This window comes from Triturus cristatus, chromosome 5_1 (genome assembly GCF_964204655.1).
Source record: "Triturus cristatus chromosome 5_1, aTriCri1.1, whole genome shotgun sequence".
Classification (NCBI taxonomy): domain Eukaryota; kingdom Metazoa; phylum Chordata; class Amphibia; order Caudata; family Salamandridae; genus Triturus; species Triturus cristatus.
Genome location: NC_140587.1, coordinates 926,828,157 through 926,848,936, shown reverse-complemented (window position 1 = coordinate 926,848,936; position 20,780 = coordinate 926,828,157).

Sequence of the window (20,780 nt, the reverse complement as noted above, 5' to 3'; positions counted from 1 at the left end):
TTAGAATGGATATGGGCAGAGTTATACTTTTATCAAGCTCATGTTTTTTTGAAGTTTCAATTGAATAGTTATATTTGTTTTTTCTATTATTTCAGCCCTGATGACGTCTTTTTAAGACGAAACGCGTTGGCTGAATTAAGTATCGCAACAAAGAATGATCTGATATATACAACAAAGCTGCAAGTCTTTAATTTGAAAAATCGAATGACCATTTCTAAGAAAAAACATGAGTCGAATTACAAAAAAGAAGAATGGATCTACATTATGAACTATCTGCCTAATGACTTCTTTAGTTTTGAAGATTTGATTCTAATATAGATTTTATTGTATTTAAATTGTGTTGCTCCTTCTTCTTGTAATTAACATCATACCTACAACAAGTCAGGACTATTGACTTTGTCAATGAGTTTTGACTGAGAGGAAGCACCTGAATTCAAGCTGCCATCTTGTTTCGTGGCTGTGCTGGAAACCGCCACCGAGAGCTATGCGCCATCTGCGGCCGCTTCCAAGAGACTGAGAAGTAATAACACACAGTGGGGGGGAAGGCGCGCCCTGGAACGCGCATGAGTAAATCTCGCACAGGCTAGCCAAAGGACAGGACTTCAGGATACAGATTGCAGGGTCGTAGAGAGAGCAGCCACAAAACGAGTATAACACAACACTACCTGCTGTAGCCAATGAGCAGTATTCGAGAATGCAGAGTGCAGGGCGAGGACAAGACTACCCCAGAACCTGCATACCAAAACAAGGTATAATCGAACAAGACTGAAAAATTATAAAATGCAGAGTGCCAGGCTAGGGAAAAAGTCCATAGTAGCACGCCGCGAGTAAAAGATCCCCTCCCGCTGGGCGTGGCCTAAAACGGACAGGGTGGCAACCAGGAGGGACTTAAAACACTCTTGGACAATCAACAAAGTCCCTTCTGAATAATAATTGACGTCAAACGACGCACACCAATCAGAATTGCGGGCGTAGCTCAGACATGACTTCTGGAATAGGATCGATTCCAAGAAGCCCTCGCATGGCGTTAGCAGCGCATGCACGCTGCTAACGCAGGGCGAGACCTAAAAATAAGGACAATGAAACTAAAAGTCACCACAAAAGCAGACTGTGCAGCAGCAAAAATCAACTGTGGGAGTGGTCTAGGCCTCAGTTGTACCCTCTCCTTGAAGTAACTCCACCTTCCTGACAGGAACTTCGGCAGTAGAATGAAGGAAAGAAGAACCTGAGACAGTTTACATGAAAATCCCAAGAAACACTGCAATAAAGGTATTTTCTTGAAGCGCTGGCAATAATAAATTGATTTGAGGCCAAAAATAAAAGTAATGCTAGCCTTAATCTTGTAATTGCTTCGACAGTCAGGACATCGGGAGAGAGCTATTGCAAGGAAATAGTCAAAATATGTAAAGATTTCACAGATCTTCGAGCTCGAGTATGTAGCTCTGGTTTTAAATACGGCCTTTTTGACCCATCCATTATGAGAATATGTGGGTTTTCCAGGTCCTTTCACAGCCATGATGATCTTCATGCTTTTTTAGACCAGAAAACTTTGATCTCCATGGATATGAATGAGACTAATACCTAAATCTTTTGTTCTAATATTTCTTTGTAGCAAGCTTTTTCTAAGATTTTTGACTCTAGGGTATTGGCTTCTTGCACATGCGTGTCTGCAATTTAGAAATGTTATTTATGTTTCTATGTTGTCTTTTAAGTGTTTGTCTTTCTTTTTCAGTTTTTCCTGTTATGAAAATGGATAAAAATAATACCTTTTAAATTGTTTCTCTTAATGTTAAAGGGTTACGACACCCTGTTAAGCGTGTTAAAGTGTTAGATTACTTGGTGAGACAGAAAGCTGATATTTGTTTACTTCACAAGACTCATATAGATGATAGCATTTTAACTTCTATGAATAACAAGCATTGGCATAGCCAATAGATCTCGCTTTTGGGACCTTATAAGTATTTAGTTTTGCAGCACAATATCCTTGGTGCAACAATATCAGCTGTTGCATGGCTAAACCTTGTACCTTATAAGTGTTTAGCCATGCAACAGTTGATATTGTTGCACCAAGGATATTGTGCTGGATAACTAAACACTTAATGTCCCAAAGGCAAGACCTATTGGCTATGCCAATGCTTGTTTAGCGATGTTGTGGAGCATGGATAAAGAGGAACCCCCATTAAAAAAAAAGATGCTATTATGCAGTCGCAGCAGCTGTGTCATTTTGTAGGTAAAAGCACAACACATGAACGCACCTACAGCATGCGTGTGAAGTTTTCTTTTTTTTTTTTACTGATCCAAGTTGTACTGGTAAATAAAGAAAAATAAAGCAGTGCCAAAGCTTTTTTCTATTTTTAAAGGCGGGTGGAGGGAAATAACGAAAGCAGGGCTCAGAAGCAACACGGAGAGTACTGGTGCGGGAAAGATTACAGAAGATGGAGTATGCGTGTGTGTGCGAGAGAGCGTGCATGTGTGCCTGTGTGTGTGTGAGAAAGAGAGAGAGAGCGTGCATGTGTGTGTGTGAGAGAGAGGGAGAGAGAACATGCATGTGTGCGTGCATGAGTGTGTTAGAGATGGAGAGAGAGAGCTTGTGTGCGTGAAAGAGAGAGAGTTGTAGGGAGAGCGGGTATATCCAATCAATGAGAGGAAAGGCGCCCCACGGCACCGGTTCTCATGCAATCCTTTTGTGTTTTTAGGTATTTCAAATGCTGCTTTGTTCGGACCTCTGTAATATACACACGAGGGACAAGCGGGGAGTGTGGAGTAGAGCAGGAAAAGGTGTGAGGGAATACACACACACCACCCTAGCCTTTCACAACCACACCCACTGCTGACTCCACAGCTGCAGGAGAATCATTAACAGGCACCAGCCCTGAGCAGCTGGAATGAATGATGCACCACCACTGCTGGAGACTTGACAGGGAGCAGAGCCTGCCTGCTGTCAAGCCATGGCCCTATTGAAAGCAGTGAGCACCAATGAATGCCTTACTGTGCACAGCAGAAGTCAAAAGTGCTTCGGCACTGCACACTGCCACCACCACGTCACCAGTGCTGGAGGCCTGAAAGGGAGCAAAGGGGTCCTTGTATCATACCACAGTCAAGCTAAAAGCACCAGTGAAGGTCTTACTGTAACTAGCCCCACCACGCCACCAGTGCTGGAGGCCTGGCAGGGAGCAAGGGGTCCTTGTATCATAATAAAAGCACCAATGAATGACTTACCGTGCATAGCAGGAATCAATGGTGCTTCGGCACTACACACCAAAGAAAGAGAGAATGCATGTGTGCGTGAGTGCCTGTGTGTGTGTGCGAGAGAGAGGGAGAGAGAAAGAGCGTGCGCATGTGCATGGGTGTGTGTATATGTGTGTGTGTGTGAGGGAGAGCATGCATGTGTGGGTGCATGCGTGTGAGAGAGCAAGAGTGCGCATGTGTCCATGCGTGGGTGTGTGTGAGAGAAAGAGAGAGAGTGCATGTGTTTGTGCGTGTATGTGTGTGTGTGAGTGAGAGAATGTGCGTGTCTGCGTGCCTGTGTTTGTGTGAGAGAGAGAGAGCGTGCATGTGTGTGAGAGAGGGGGAGAGAGAAAGAGCAGAGAGCCTGCATGTGTGAGTATGCGTGTGTGTGTGAGTGCGAGAGAGCGTGCATGTGTGTGTGTGAGAAAGAGAGAGAGAGTATGCATGTGTGCATGCCTGTGTGTGTGTGAGAGAGAGGGAGAGAGAGAGAGCGTGCATGTGTGTGTGAGAGGGAGAGAGAGAGAGAGAGCTTGTGTGCGTGAAAGAGAGAGAGAGTTGATGCTGCATGACAGAGCATGTTGGGGATCCCACAGCAACCCTCGAACCCCTGCAGGCATGTGTTTCGTGGAAAACATGAATATGACTCCAACTCGAGGTTTGTAGGTGTGTGTAGGGCACCCTGCCATCCCAGAACAGTAGACTGGGTGTTAACTCTGCTAATTACAAACACAATTAATACAATGCACACATTGAAGCACGGAGGTTTCGAATCGGATGAAGGTCTACGTTGGTTTTGATTAGATGAATCGGGTGGCTCTGTATCATAGGTTATTAGACTTGGATTCCTGTACTGGCTTGATGTATTGAACTTTTATGAAGCTGTCATGTTACGCATGATTTAATTACGAGATGTAAATATGCACACTAGTTAATTAAAATCTTCACTTTAGTAATATTAAACTGTTTAGCACATTGGGGGTTGTCATGGCTTGACAAAGGGATTGGTTTCCGAGAAGAATCCGATCTGCACATAGTTATTGTAAAATGTTTATTATTGTATAATATCAATGTTTTATTATTGCATAATATCACTGAATTACACAACCGGTACCTGCAAGCCTTTAAATACAGGAGATGCCGTTGCTATTTAAGGCCACGGGGTGGCAGTGGTAGTCTCTCGAGTGGTGCGCGTGCGGCCGTCGCGCGACGCGAATGTGATCGTGCTCAAGCGCGCACCCGCGCACATGCACTGCAAGCTGTAGCCGGCGGTAGCATTTTTGGAAGCCCTTACTTAAAGTCTCGCCAGACCAGCGCAAGCGCTGGTTCAGGCGAAACCTAAAAATGGGTTGGTAATGTCCCGTGCAGGGGAGTGACTCTTTCACCCCAAGGGAGATTCTTCAGTTGTCCTTAGTGCTCCACGGGTCCTGCACGGAGCCTGTATGGTGCAAGGGCACAGACGATGCTTTGGATGGAGAGGGAGACGAGGTCGGGCCCAGTCAAAGTCCGGAGTGTCCAGACGGACGAAGGTCAGTGGTCTCTTGTTGCAGAATCTTGTCCACGTAAAATCTAGAGTCTTACAGCTAGGTAAGCTCTTATGTACCCATGGGAGAGGGTTGGACAGATTCAGGGGACCCTCCTAGGGGAGGATCAGGACAGAGTGGTGGTTATTCCCATGTCCTTTGTCCAGTTTCGCAGCAGCGCAGGAGCCAACGGCTCCCAGAACTGGTTTGAGCTGGACTATGCACAGGGACACCAAATGTGCCCCAGGTGCAGACTTTCAGGCACTTTGGAAGTGCACCCACCCAGCTCCAATACACTAAATCTTGTCTGGGAGGTGGTCACACCTCCCTGTGACAGGATGCCTATTGTGCTGCCCTCCTCTGGTCGAGCTTGGCTCAGCAGCAGGAGGGCAGAAATGTGTCTCTGGTCGGCAGCATTTATTTTGTGCTGTCCGGGTTGAGAAGACTGGCACCGGAAAGACCAGTGGCCCCACAAACCTCGCTTCAGAAGGGTGGAATCATACCTCCCACATCAGTTACCGGTGTGGAAGTATGATTCCAAGGTATTTGATACCGAACACGACATGCTTTATTTCAGCCGTTTGAGATAGCATTTACCGTGAGGTTATAATGCACCTCTACCTAAATCACAAACAACCCGGGAGAATGGTCTCCGAAGGCTACAGAGGGGCTCTTCTCATGCAGGGGCACCCTCTCACGTAAAACCCAGCACCCTGCCTTCAGGATTGTTAAGGCCTGCTGTAGGAGTGATTTACAAGTTTTAAGTGAACCTATATCTAAAGTAAGTGGTGCAAGCACCAGCTTACACAGGCTGTAATGGCAGGCCTGTAGTTCCGTTTTGCATGGCCTCTCATGGGTGGCTTAATACTTGCTTCAGCCCATGGGAGGCCTCTGGGGTACCTATGCCCTGGGAACATGTGTACCATATACTAGGGACTTATAAGGGTACCCCAGTATCCAATGAGGAGTGTACCAAAGTACATGGCATAACATATCAAGGAGAAAGCAGATAGACTGGGGTCCTTGTTAGCAGGATCCCAGTCAGACTAGTCTAAACAGTGTAACACCAGGCAAAAGGTGGGGGTATAAACAAAGAGGGGGACCCAGGAGCCAATAAAGGTCCAGTATCCATGCTCCATATGCCAATATCAAAACCAAAGGGGGGATACTGTTCCTATAGCAAGGTGCAAATAGTCACCATTGCATCGAGGTGCAAAAAGTCACCTATTGATTAAAAAGGAAAATTGAAAGAAGAAAAGGAAAAGGGAAGGAATCCTAGGTATGAGGGACCCACCAGTGAAGTGAAAGGACACATGTAGTCCTCTGTTGCCCTCACACACCCCAAGGAGTGTCATGCTTCATCATCGGGCGTTTGCTCCTCGTTGGGCCGGCGCTGCAATTCCCCACGGGTCCCCCGAAGGGTCTCTTTGTCGGAGATCTTTTAGGACTGCCGGATGGTGCATGCGGGTGTGTGGGGTGGGGGTCTAATGAGGGTCAAGGTAGTGCGTGCATAGTGATGAGTCGGTGTGTAAAGGGTAAACGTGCAGCAATTGTTGGGATTGTATACCCTTCACAGTCTAGACTACTGTGTAAAATCTTGCCCCTGCAGCACATTATGCCTTGGTGTGAGCAAGGTCGTAGGTCAACCTGTTTCGCGCCTTTGTTGCCTTAGTGGTCGTTGGCGCTTCCTCAGGACCAAACTTGTAAGGTGCACGTGAAATAATTAAAATGCCCTCTAAATAAGACAGGGCGGGCAGTGAGCCTGTGTACCTATGAACTGGCTGCATCTGCATGATGTATACGGCTCCTGATCGATGCCTAGGAAAAGAAAACATAATAAATCACAAAAATGAGCATCAGTAACAACTTGATGCTACAGGGTCTACCACAGTTGTGTGTAATATAGTTACATAGAAAACAGAGAGCAAATGAGACATAACAGTAAAACATAGATACTCAATGGAACCCATGTCCAAGGGTGGGTGACTGACAAGGTCTAATTGAGACCCCAGAAGTACGTGGACCGTGTCCTATCAAAGAAATCATAATAAGCAAAGTGTTCTGGCAACGTAGAATTATTATGTAACGTGTTCTGGCTGCACACCGTTAAAAGACTGGCCAATTGGTGCTCCCATGAGAATACAGAAACGTGTATGTTATCAAAACACTGGTGGAAACTGTTGGGTCTCCACGGGCACATACCTCCCACTGACAGAAGTAATTCTTATCTGGCTCGAGCTGTGGACGCCCGCACAATGTCGGGCTGGAAAGCAATTAGGAAATAAGGATGAAAAGATGTAGAATCCATGCTAGCGAGCCAACGCTACTCCCTACTAGGTTAAAGAACTTACAATTTTTACCGGGATGTTGACTCCTGTCCTCCTACCCCGTCCCTGTGACTGCCAGTTTGTGAGCCAACAGGTAGTGGGACGCGGTACTGATAAGGAGGAGTGTGGGCGGTTACCATTTCCGGGATATCCTGAGGGGGTGGGGAGAGGTGCGCATGCGTAAGGGGAGGAATACAATGCGCATGTGCTGTGATGTGGGAGACTACTTTCCACGCCTTGCGCAGAACCTAGCTGAGGAATTAAATGGTTACATGCCGGTTTGGACGGTAAGTACACTTCAATATATTAACAGCAAATTCCCAAATTAAAAGAATGGTGTTCTAGAGGTGGTGGGCGCCCCATGGTAAATCACTTTTAGACTGCTCACTGTATACATAACACCCGTCCAATAGGACATATTGTACCTCAGCCTATCCATATAATAAAGGAGGCTGTGATGGGGGTGCCAGTACGAGATAGTTCAAGGCGGAGATATTATCATTGTAACATTTATAAGGAGAGGCTCAGTGAAATGTCACTGGAGTTGCGAACTCCGCATCCCTATTGCCTCCTGTCTTAAAGGAGTCATTGAACAGATAGTAAACCCACTATAAATAAATTAGTACCTCAAGTGCTCATGGAAAGGAAAAGCAAGTAGAAAGCGACTATAGAAGGGTCCTCGGCTGAACCGCCGTACATTATCAATATAAACAAAGAGGGGGACCCAGGAGCCAATGAAGGTCCAGTATCCATGCTCCATATGCCAATATCAAAACCAAAGGGGGCATACTGTTCCTATAGCAAGGTGCAAATAGTCACCATTGCATCGAGGTGCAAAAAGTCACCTATTGATTAAAAAGGAAAATTGAAAGAAGAAAAGGAAAAGGGAAGGAATCCTAGGTGAGAGGGACCCACCAGTGAAGTGAAAGAACACATGTAGTCCTCTGTTGCCCTCACACACCCCAAGGAGTGTCATGCTTCATCATCGGGCGTTTGCTCCTCGTGGGGCCGGCGCTGCAATTCCCCACGGGTCCCCCGAAGGGTCTCTTTGTCGGAGATCTTTTAGGACTGCCGGATGGTGCATGCGGGTGTGTGGGGTGGGGGTCTAATGAGGGTCAAGGTAGTGCGTGCATAGTGATGAGTCGGTGTGTAAAGGGTAAACGTGCAGCAATTGTTGGGATTGTATACCCTTCACAGACTAGACTACTGTGTAAAATCTTGCCCCTGCAGCACATTATGCCTGGGTGTGAGCAAGGTCGTAGGTCAACATGTTTATGCGCCTTTGTTGCCTTAGTGGTCGTTGGCGCTTCCTCAGGACCAAACTTGTAAGGTGCACGTGAAATAATTAAAATGCCCTCTAAATAAGACAGGGCGGGCAGTGATCCTGTGTACCTTTGAACTGGCTGCATCTGCATGATGTATACGGCTCCTGATCGATGCCTAGGAAAAGAAAACATAATAAATCACAAAAATGAGCATCAGTAACAACTTGATGCTACAGGGTCTACCACAGTTGTGTGTAATATAGTTACATAGAAAACAGAGAGCAAATGAGACATAACAGTAAAACATAGATACTCAATGGAACCCATGTCCAAGGGTGGGTGACTGACAAGGTCTAATTGAGACCCCAGAAGTACGTGGACCGTGTCCTATCAAAGAAATCATAATAAGCAAAGTGTTCTGGCAACGTAGAATTATTATGTAACGTGTTCTGGCTGCACACCGTTAAAAGACTGGCCAATTGGTGCTCCCATGAGAATACAGAAACGTGTATGTTATCAAAACACTGGTGGAAACTGTTGGGTCTCCACGGGCACATACCTCCCACTGACAGAAGTAATTCTTATCTGGCTCGAGCTGTGGACGCCCGCACAATGTGGGTAACCATAAGAAACAGATCCTACTTTCCTACACAGCCACCCGAGCTCCACGCACACTGCCACTACAAATAAGTACAGCAGCAGCATATGTGCTACAGTTGCATAGATTTGCTGAGAAGATGTTATATTGCCCACAGCATTCAATCTATGATAGATCCAATGTTTGCTAGTTAAGAATGGCCACCAATCAGAGCAACTTTCTTTTGATGTCATTTAAATCTATATTAGCACAGCGCCTGTTCAGATATACATATATGACATTAGCAATAAACACCAAAGTGCCTTTTCCCAGACCTAGAGATACCATCAAACCAGTCCAGGAGGTGTTTCACTAGGTCTTGTTAGAAAAAGAATAAATTGAAGTAGACCCAGGATACCCCCAAAAGGCTGGTGAAACATTACACCCCAGCCAGGATTCCAGGGTCCTGCTAGCTGGCACCACTCCTCCAAATGAAGTGCCCTTTAGGTGGCATGTGGTGCCAGAATAATAACCTACACAAACTGTGTCGATACTTCACAGTATTTCTTTCGGCTTGCAAAATGTAGTACCGTCTCTAATGCAAAGTGTACATTTGTAGGACTGTAAATATATAGGACTTGCTTTATGAGCTGGTCAGTCCCATGGGATGGTAATTCTGGGCCCAGTGTGGCACTGATTCATGTCAGTATCGTCATCCCATTTAACGACCATCAAACGTTTTGAGGCCTGAAATGAAGATCCACGTGCGATGCCCAGAATCGCCAGGTTTTTTACAAATGTCTTTTCTTAGGATTCTCTGTCGTTTTCAGCTCACTTTTTGCACCAGCTTCCATCAGTTGGAAAATATGAGTGGAGTAGCTGGTGCCATTCCTCACCCAGTAAAAGTTACAATTGCGCAGTACGGTTCAGACTGAAGGCTGTAGTATTTTGCATGGATGTTACAAATGTGGATTTTAGTAACGGTACATTAGTGAATTGTGCAGCGAAGGCAGGGAGTTCTGGCTATGTTGACGAAAAGGATCCTACTCATTTCCTCTGAAAACTATAGCTAGTCAAAACCTAAGATTAATAAACGTTCACGTGCTTCAGGTTAACGCTGCATTAGTTTCTAACACGAATTCTTGCTGTTTCACTCTGTGCCTGATTACAAGTGGGTCCAATTTAAGTGTGAGCATACATTGTGGCACAAAATAACGTTTCCGGGCTGTATTCCAACACCTAAATCCTGCTATTATGATATAATTTCATAAAATAGGGGAATAACCACAAATCTGTTATTTTCATGTTAAAATCCACACTGTATTCTCTTTTTTTTTCTCTTCCATCTGGACCGATTATTGTAATTGTATTCATATAGCGCTTACTACCCTGATGAGGCGTTGAAGCGCTTTTTCAGCAAGTAGCATGGTCCTCCTGAACCGAGAGTCTTTAGTTGCTTGTATAGGATAAAAAATGGCGGGAAGAGAGCGTGCGGCGGGCAAAAAATAGCAAAGACAAGACTTTGGTGCTGGAAACCAAGGTTCGAGCCTTGAGGTCTCGTCCACATCTTGTGATTCTGGGCAAATCACTTAATCTCTAACCCTGGGCTTAGTGGGGCTACGTGAAGCAGCGCGTAGTGTGGCAAAATCTACACACACTCTTGCGTTCCGCGTAGCCCCACAACGCAGCGCCCGCCTCCCACCCACCCTCCTGGGCGTCCGCGCATGCGCATTTGTGTGAAGAAGTTACTGGCAAGCAAGAAGAGGGAGCCCTGGGACGCCGCACTGCAGGTAAGGTCACTTTATTTACTTTTTATATTCTTTAAAGTATTTTAAAATGAGGGCGGGCAGCTCAGCTACGCAGCGGCGTGGGCGTAGCGCTGCCTGCTACGCCTACTTCGTAAACAGCGAAGCAGGCAGCGCTACATGCACTCCGTGGGCGAAGCGGAGCACGACGCCCACCCTTATTAATCTCCCCGTGCCTGAATGTGTCCTTGTGCAACGTAACCGGTGCTCATGTAAAGCGCTCCAATACCTTCAGGGTCGAGTTTGCGCTATATAAATCTGTATAAAAAAAAAAAAAATAGCAGATACAACAAATAAATCAGGTAAAAGCAGCTTACAATGATACAAAATCAGAGCAATACGGAAGTAAGAGAGCAAGTGGGGGAAGGAAAAAACAGCAGCAAAGTGCAAATAGCAGATACAACACATTACAGGGGAATCGGGTAAAAGCAACAGCAAAATCAGAGGACAAATGGTGGGAAGCGAACGGGCAGTGGGGGGAGGCAAAAACAGTGGCAAAGACAGCAAATGACAGTAAAAAAAACAACAAATAAAAGAAATAGGCAAGCATGATGTGCTAAAACTAAGCAATATGAGAAAGAGACAGGTAAACCATCAAAGCAGTATCAGGGAAGCAAAACCAGGGGCCATATTACATAAAGTGCCCCGGGGGCACAATGGGCTTTTGCGACTGCTTGGCGCACCTCGGGGCACTTTGTTATTATAGAAGGGGCCACAGACGCTTGTGTGGCCCCTTCTGTGATACCAATATTGCTGCGGCACATAAAGTGCCAGCGCTATCTTCAAGAGGGTGTTCCCTCATTTGCATGGAGGCATGCCCCATGCAAATCAGGGAATCCCTTTGCCTCGGCACCTTTGCCGTATTACCGACTCAGACGCAGAGGCAAAATAGCCGTCAGAAGGCGCACTACCAGTGCGCCACCTAAAAGGTGGCACACTATCAGTGTGCCTCTTGAGAGCAGCCCTCTGCTGGGGGTGAAGGGGCTCCTATGGACTCCCCAGACATCCCCTTGCAAGTGGATTTTTATTCCCCTTCAAAAGTGCACACGGGTTGCCGCCTGCACAGTGAAACACGGAGTGGCTGTAAAGCAGCCGCTCCATATGTCACATGAGGCAGCGCGAGTTTGCGGCTGCCCTGGGGGCAGCCATTTCCCATAATGCATTGCATTTTCCTTCAAGGTGTGCCCGGCGCAATGAAGGAAAATGCGCTGCATGTGTAATGTGGCCCTAGGCAGTCAACAGGAGGGCAGACACTAAGGGCTGCATTAGAGATGCAGCGCATTTCCCTTCATTAAGCTGGGTGCACCCTTTAAAAGGTGCACCCAGCGCAATGAAGGGAAATGCACCATATTACCATGAATGTGTTGTCCAGAGTGCAGCCGCAAACTCACACTGCCCTGGGGCAGCGCATTCATTTGAAAAGAAGAGCGTCTGCTTGCAGCCACTCCATGTTTTCATAGTGCAGGCGGCAACCTGCTTGCCCTTTTAAAGGGGATTCGAGATCCCCTTGCAGGCAGGTGCAGTCACTGCTTTTGTCAGTGATGAGCAGCTAGCCAATAATCATGGCGATTTACTCACTTTTCCGGTTGGAATTATAAACCTGGACATCAGCGTAATATATCCTCAATACAAGTAACAATCTAGTGACGCAGACTACTCCGCACCCATGCGGTGAGTGACGCATTAATGTGAAGAGTGGACTGACCCGTTTTCGCCACTTTGGATGCTACGTAAGGTTGCCTTACACCACGGGTACTCATAGTACGGCCCGCGGGCCGTTGGCGGCCCGGCAAGCCTTCCTTGGCGGCCCGCGGACCTTGCAGACAGTGCCTGTGCCCTGTGCTTGTCAGCGAACACCGCCGGTTACAGCAGCGCGGAGCTGTGAGGCCGGGCGATTCTTTTAAAGGCCATTTACTTGTTAATGAGGCTTTGTTGTATTTAACCTCTACTTAGCACCCCTGCATCTCCCCTCTGATTGAGTGGAGATGCAGGGGCGCTAAGAAGAGGTGAAATACAACAAAGTCTCATTAACAAGTGAATGGTCTTTAAAAGACCTGTGAAGTACTTGGGTGCGGCGGCCGTGTGCATTCCCTGGAAGCCGTCTCAGCGCGGGGTGAGGTGACAGAGGACAGCAGGGTGAGGTGATGGAGGGCAGCAGGGAGTGAGAGCAGGGGGTGAGGTGACAGCGGGAGGAAGACAGAGTGCAACAGAGGGAGGAAGAGGGAGGGAGAGAGAGGGAGAGGAGAGAGAGAGGGAGAGGAGGAAGAGAGGGAGAGGAGGAAGACAGGGAGAGGAGGAAGACAGGGAGAGGAGGAAGACAGGGAGAGGGGGAAGACAGGGAGAGGGGGGAAGACAGGGAGACAGAGAGGGAGACAGAGGGAGGGGGAGGGAGGGAGGGAGAAGGAGGGAGACGGAGGGAGAACGGAGGAGGGAGGGAGGGAGACCGAGTGAGAGATAGATAGATAGATAGAGAGGGCGGGAGACAGAGTGAGAGATAGATAGATAGATAGATAGATAGATAGATAGATAGATAGATAGATAGATAGATAGATAGATAGATAGATAGATAGATAGAGCGGGAGACAGAGTGATAGATAGATAGATAGATAGATAGATAGATAGATAGATAGATAGATAGATAGATAGATAGATAGATAGATAGATAGATAGATAGATAGAGCGGGAGACAGAGTGATAGATAGATAGGGCGGGAGACAGAGAGATAGATAGATAGATAGGGCGGGAGACAGAGAGATAGATAGATAGATAGATAGATAGATAGATAGATAGATAGATAGATAGATAGATAGATAGATAGATAGATAGATAGATAGATAGATAGATAGATAGATAGGGCGGGAGATAGATAGATAGATAGATAGATATGCATACCGGGTCTGGTGGCTCAGTAGATGAAGGCGTCTGCTGCAGTGGCCTGTGTTCAACCTCATGGTCATAGGTTTTTTTTTTTGCTCTAGCCCCGCCCCCTCCCCCACTGGCCCCGCCCCCACCGGTGCGGCCCTCAGCCAGAAACCACACTGTAAATTTGGCCTCCGAGAGAAAGTTTGTGAGTACCCATGCCTTACACCTATGCCTTTGTCCTGAAGCAGACCCGCATGCGGAGGTCTGAATTTACCCTTTACGCCTACATCGGTTCAAAACGTCGACACCACTTATCTAATGGCCTGGATTATGTTTTGTTAGTCCTCCTTTGTTTTGGATGGTGCATTTTGAGTAGCTTAGCACCATTCCTCGAAGCGGACATGGAAGAATAAGATAAAGCTGTTTTGAAGACAGGCCTACGTGCACTGGTTTACCGTTCTTAATAATATTCCAGCCAGTGTAATTTGTATAAAATGATTGAATTATAATTTTCATATACTTTTCTTTGAAACTTTCCTCTTCTTATTCAATTTGCACACAAGCACCCGTCTTTAGAGCAACCATTGATTGATATATCTTTGATATTTGTATGTACTATCTACTTTGATATTTCGTGAAATAAGAGAATATAAAGGAGATCTTTTTCTCTACAACATAAGTTTTTTTGTGTCTTCCTCCCCGGTGTGTCCAGAATAATTCCCTTTCTCTTGCATAAACAAATTATTATGTTTGAACAATTTAGTGACTAACTCAATTTAATTTAGGAGTCTTTTTTTTTTCAAAGAAGGAGCATCAGGACCACCTTGTGTCTTTACCACGTTGTACCCAGGTCCTTTGGCGTGTCATGGGTTACCCCATTAGTTTGTAATGGTCACATCTATAATAAGACGCGGGCTCGTAGGAAAAAGGGATTCCCTCATTTGCATGCGGCACACCCCCATGCAAATGAGGGAACACCAACTGAAAATAGCGCTGGCACTTTATGTGTGCAAGCGCTATGAGGGGCATATTATCAAGAATGGCATTAAAATTACCGCCGCTTTACCGGAAGGAAACTGCTGCTTAAGTGGCGATAATGGGCTTTACCGGCAGGAAACTGCCGCTAAAGTGGCGATAATGGGCTTGATAATATGCCCTTGAGAATTCCAATAGAAGCACATGTTCTGGTGTGAACCTGGACTTCTATTGGAATTATCAAGCCCATTATCGCCGCTTTAGCGGCAGTTTCCTGCCACTAAAGCGGCGATAATTTTAACGCCGTTCTTGATAATATGCCCCTTAGTATTACAGAAGCGGCCCCTTATGTAATACTGAAAGCCCGTTGCCCCCCGCCCCGGAGCATTTACTGTAATACAGACCAGGACCTGCTCAGAGACTGATGCAAAATCTCCAAATCGACCAATTCAAAGCGATAGAAGAACTGTACACACGATGGTATTGCTGCATCCAGCATTGCACCTGAGCAAGAATAACTTATAGAAATCAAAACGGCTTTACGCCGTGGAAAGGGCCAGAAAGTTCTACATTGCACCAACATGGAAGTGGGGTAGCAGGAGGGAGGTGCTGAGGTTGCCAGTGGCAAGGAGTTTATGTGCTAGCAAGACTGGAGGTTATGGTGGGGTTGGTTGGTAGGGAGCACGTGGGCTGTGCTTGCTGCCGACTGTTTAGAAGATACCACTTCCCATCCAATAAAATCTGTCCCGGCGTTACTCTGGAAAATCCGGCTGCGGGAACACCTGGCCTGTTAGAATTGGTTACAGCCACGTCCAATTTGTGACTTGATAGTATTTAAGTGTTCTTTACACTTCATTGGAGTGCACATTTTGCATAATACAGCCACAAGATGGCAGCATGGACCTGCAAATAGACGTTGCTTCTTATCTAGAGAGATCCTTATTTTCCAATTAAAAAAAAGGACCAAATAATATAGACAGGCCACCTTTATTCTCATTTTGACGCTGTATGGTTCTCACGTATGCTTGATTTTGTTTCTCATATGTGTCTTAAATCGCTTTAGAAAGTTGTGACAGGCGGGGTAAATCTGCTAACGCGATTACAGCATTTTCTATAGTTACCCTGGACTTTGAAAGGTCAAGTCGAATGGCCTAAAGTAGAAAGCACTGCAGCATTCTCAGCTGCCGCCCTTTACTGCTGACAGCGAAAACGCAACTGTGTCTTTGACGTCCAGAGGTCTGTACTCTGCTTGCCGATTCAGAAATCTTTTTCCAGCCCTTAGTGAGACATGCACCTGTAAGAAGTAACATTTTAGTCGTGCACGCTTTGTAATTTTGTGAACAACGTATAAGTGTGTAGTAAAGTGGGCCCCCTTCATAAATCTTTTTCTTTGAGTAGGTTATTTTATTCCTTTTTAAAATGTGAATTAGTATTGGTTATCCAAAGCTGATCTGCAAAGAATTGTGTTTCAGGAGTAATCCTGGAAATGCATACGTTAGTGGAGTAAGTCACAGCTAGTCATAGCAAATTATGTTTTAATTGCGCCTTGATCTTCAAGAAAAATTCACATCGAGGGCAGGGGTAAGTCACAGTTACTCCTGGACAAATATTTGTGATTCAGGCCCAGGTGTTTTTATTCTAATTTGGGACTGGTGTCTATTTCCACCGGATCGGAGTTAGTCAAGGAAATACACTTGAAATGAGGAGAGTCTATGGGGCATATTATCAAGGACGGCATTAAAATTATCGCCCTTGTGAATTCCACATAGAAGCCCAGGTTCACACCAGAACCTGGGCTTCTATTGGAATTCTCTACGGCATATTATCAAGCCCATTATCGCCGCTTTTAGCGGCAGTTTTCTGCTAAAGCGGCGATAATTTTAACACCGTCCTTGATGATATGCCCCTATCTTTGTATCGCACACATGACTAATTTTTGACTAAACATCTTTTGAACATCAGGAGGAACCAAATGTAAATGGTGCAGAAAGTGTGGGGTGCGCGCTAATATTTAATGGTATTTTAAAGAAAAACTGTGTAAATAGTAAACGCATTTCAAGGAACCCCTTTTTAGGTCTCGCTGAGGCCAGCGCATGCGCTGGCTCGGAGAGACATTTTGTAGTTGGGATTTTTAAAATGCTGCCTGTGGCCTAAAGCTTCAGTGCACGTGAGCGTGCACACGCGCAGTCGCCAATCACTGCTGCGCGCGCACCACTCACGTGCTTGCCACACAGCGCTCCCGTCCAAGCGATCGCGATCACTTTCGCTTTGATCGCGATCGCTATTACTTTCGTTTTGACATTTTTTTGCGTCCCGACTGCTTTAACATTTTTTTGCGTGGCGGTGAAACAAACCCGAATTGCTTACTGCTTTAACATTTTTTTGCGCGGTGGTGAAACAAACCCGAACTGCTTACTGCTTTAACATAGTTTTATGCGCATGTTTGTTTTCTTTAAGGGCGCCCGAATTATCTTCATCTTTCACAGTTGTTTGCGTGCGCACTTGGTTTTATTTAATGCCGGTGAAATATACCAGAACTGTGTTCAGCTTTCACAGTTCTTTGCTTATTACTTGTAGGCAGACAACAACGTTCACAAAGCACTTTACGATAACAATGCGCTTTAGATGGTGGTGAAACAAACTCGAACTGCTTTAAAAAAAAATTGCGCGCGTGTTTGTTTTCTTTAATGACACCCAAATTGTCTTCATCTTTCACAGTTCTTTGCGTGCGCGCTTGGTTAACTTTAATGGCGGTGAAATAAAACAAAAATGTTCAGCTACCTCTTCCTTTAGCGATTTTGCATTACTGCTAACACCCCCCTCCAACCCCTCAAACAGCACACCTTATCTTAAACACAGGTTGCGATATCCTGCAGAGCCATTCCTTTAATACAAACTGGCGCCACCTACATTTACATATTTAAGTGGATGAAAGACCGAAACAATTCACAGGATCAACTGTCGGTGGCTTTCCCTCGCCTGCAGCCACGTGTCCCAGCCTCCCGCTGACTGGCATGGGCATGATTTGTGATCATTTGTTTTCCTTCCCTATGTGTGTGGCCTAACAGCGCAACTGCCAGCGATCACACAGATATTCCGGGGCTTTGTTTGTACCGGTGTCATAACGTTCCCAACAAATGCAGACTACATTTTTTGAATGAATACCACAAATAAATGTTTTGGCAGGAAATTACCTGTTACACCAACTTAATGCACATGGAAATTGCTCTTACTAATTTTATATAGCGCAAACACGACCTGAAGGTAGGTTTGGGAAATATTTCATTAAGGCATTACGTGCACTCCATATGTCCCAGCCACCCGCTGACAGGCACGGGCAGGATTTGTGATCACGAAATATGCACAGTGGCACAACAAAGTAGGCTGACAGAAATAAAGAGCGTCAGTCAGATGGCTTTATTTACCTTCTTTATGTCGCCAAGGCATGTGCTGATGACAGGCTTTCTGCCCAGCGCGGCCAACATCAGAAAAAGCAGGGCATAATTCCCATGTACATGTTTTAAAAAATATGTTCGAATGAGCTCTGCACGGCCGTGTCTCCTTCTCGCACAGAAGAAGTGGTGCTAACAATGCCGGGCTTCTTCCATGTCCAGCTTTCCATTGGAGGCAGGCGAAAACAAATGTATTTGTGCCCTTTCAGCACAACTGTGCAAAGTGAGCAGTATTGATGGCCCTGCCTGCAATGGGTGTACGAAGGAAGTGTGCCGTGCCGCTAGCCCCTTACCTTCACTATGTGTGTGGCCTAACTTAGCGCTCCTGCCAGCGATCACACAGTTATTCCGGGGCTTTGTTGGTACCGGTGCCACAACGTTCAAAACAAAAGCAGACTACTTTCAAATGAATACCTTAAATAAATGTATTTACCGGAAATTATCCGTTACATCTACTTAATGCATATGTAAATTGCTCTTATTAATATTATATAGCGCAAACTCGACCTGAAGATAGGTTTGGGAAATATTTTATTAAGGCATTACGTGCACTCCATATGTCCCAGCCGCCTGTTGACAGGCACGGGCAGGATTTGTGATCACAGAATCTGCACAGTGGCACAACAAAGTAGGCTGACAGAAATAAAGAGCGTCAGTCAGATGGCTTTATTTACCTTCTTTATGTCGCCAAGGCATGTGCTGATGACAGGCTTTATGCCCAGTGCATCCAACATTAGAACAAGCATTGGCATAGCCAAAAGGTCTCGCCTTTGGGACCTTATAAGTGTTTAGCTTTCAACAGTTGATGTTGCAAGGATATTGTGCTGCATATTTAAATACTTAAAAGGTCCCAAAGGCGAGACCTATTGGCTATGCCAATGCTTGTTTTAGTTGAAGCCAAGAAATGAAAAACTTGAAATTCCTCAATCTGATGCATGTGCACTCACCACCCAAAGGCAGAGGAAAAGACGCAATCTAACAACGCCAATAAATAACAGGCATTTGTACATGTAATTGGATACATACAGATCGGAAATGCTTATACAAATTTGACAAATAAGGCCCTCATATTGAGATGGCTGGTAATCTGATAAAGAAAAGCCTGAACTTGCTAAAGATCGAGTGGTATATTTATAAAATTAGTAGCGCAGCAGGTCAGCTTGCTGCGCTGTCAGTGGGAAAGGGCAGAAATGTGCCGTATTTATCCAATGCGAAGCATTCCTTTCCCCTTGCAGCGTTTTGGCATCCTAGCGCCACCACAAGTCCCCTTGCACAATGGTGAAAGGGTGCCTCTGTTGCATGCAGGACTGGTGTTGTGCAGGAATGGGCACCTTTCTCAACGAAACCAATCCTGAGAAGATTTTTCCTCTTTCTATGTGTGCTGCAGAATGCTGCAAACGTAGAAATAGGAAAAAATTAAGAGAAATAAAGATGTTTCTCCTCATTACACCTCAGCTGGGAAGGCAAAAGATTTTGGCGCATTTCCAGATTTACATGTCCTTGTCCCCGCCGCAATGCCCATGGAACTTCTGACTTGCGCAGAGTAAGGCAACGCAGCGATTTGTGCTGCGTTACCGTACTCCAGATTTTGAAGCCATTCAAAGCCATGCAAAGTGGCTCCATAAATCTGACTTAGATGGTGACATTACGTATGTACCACTTTGTATGATGCAAACGTGATGCAAGCCTCCCATAAATATGCCCCTTAGCCCGCAGGATGTATGTGACATTTACTGGTTTCGGGATTTGCTCCTGAATATGAGTTTTTATCCTCTGACTGTGGGATAATCGTAGAAATCGGTGTTTGTGCAGTGCATTCCCAGATTTTTTCTTATTCTGAACACTTTTCTTCTGTATCAATGTCATCAGTTTGTGGTATCTGGAAAACTACCTCTCACTTAGAGTTTCCACCTTCAAATGTGCATAGTTTGAAGTGAGAGAAGGTTCCATAGGTAGATGGCTGATAGCTGTTGGCCAGAGTGCTTTTGAATAAACTCACCTGAACATTTCTACTGCATCCTGTGATCTCACTTAGCTTAAATCACAGAGTGCTGTGCTTAAGTACAACACCACTCTGGCTGCGACGATGTGTTGTGACATCTCAACACACCTGTTTACAAGCACCCCTGATCAATAGTGGATGCCTTCCCAAGAGTTGCAGGCCAATGTTGTGTCTGTGGCATCGCTTCTGCTAATTATGGCGGTCCAGGAGCAGTTAATTGTTGGACTTTTTGCCTTCACTCTTCCATTTTTGCTGAATTCGTTTTTGTTGGCCTTGGGACTCTATGCACTTTACCAGTGCTAAAGGGCTTGCTCCATCAAACATGGTAACATTGGCTTATACCCAATTGGCATATTTTAATTTATTTTTATAAGTCCCTAGTAAAGTGCACTACATGTTCCCAGAACCTGTAAATCAAATGCTACTGGTGGGCCTTCAGCACTGGTTGCGCCACCCATTTAAGTATCACTTTAGACATGTATCAGGCCTGACATTGCAGCCTGTGTGTGCAGTTTAACTGCCATGTCGACCTGGTAAAATAAACCTTTTGCCTGGCCCAGACCTCCTTTTTTAATACATATAAGTCACCCCTAGTGTAGGTCCTGGACAGCCCAGAAAAGCAGAGTGCAATGTATTTATAAAGTAGCACATGTATTTTTAAGTTGTACATGTCCTGGTAGTGAAAAAGTCTTAATTACATTTATTACTACTGCAGGGACTACCGCTTCCATAGTTTAACATTGAAATTACCTTATTACCTTTTATGA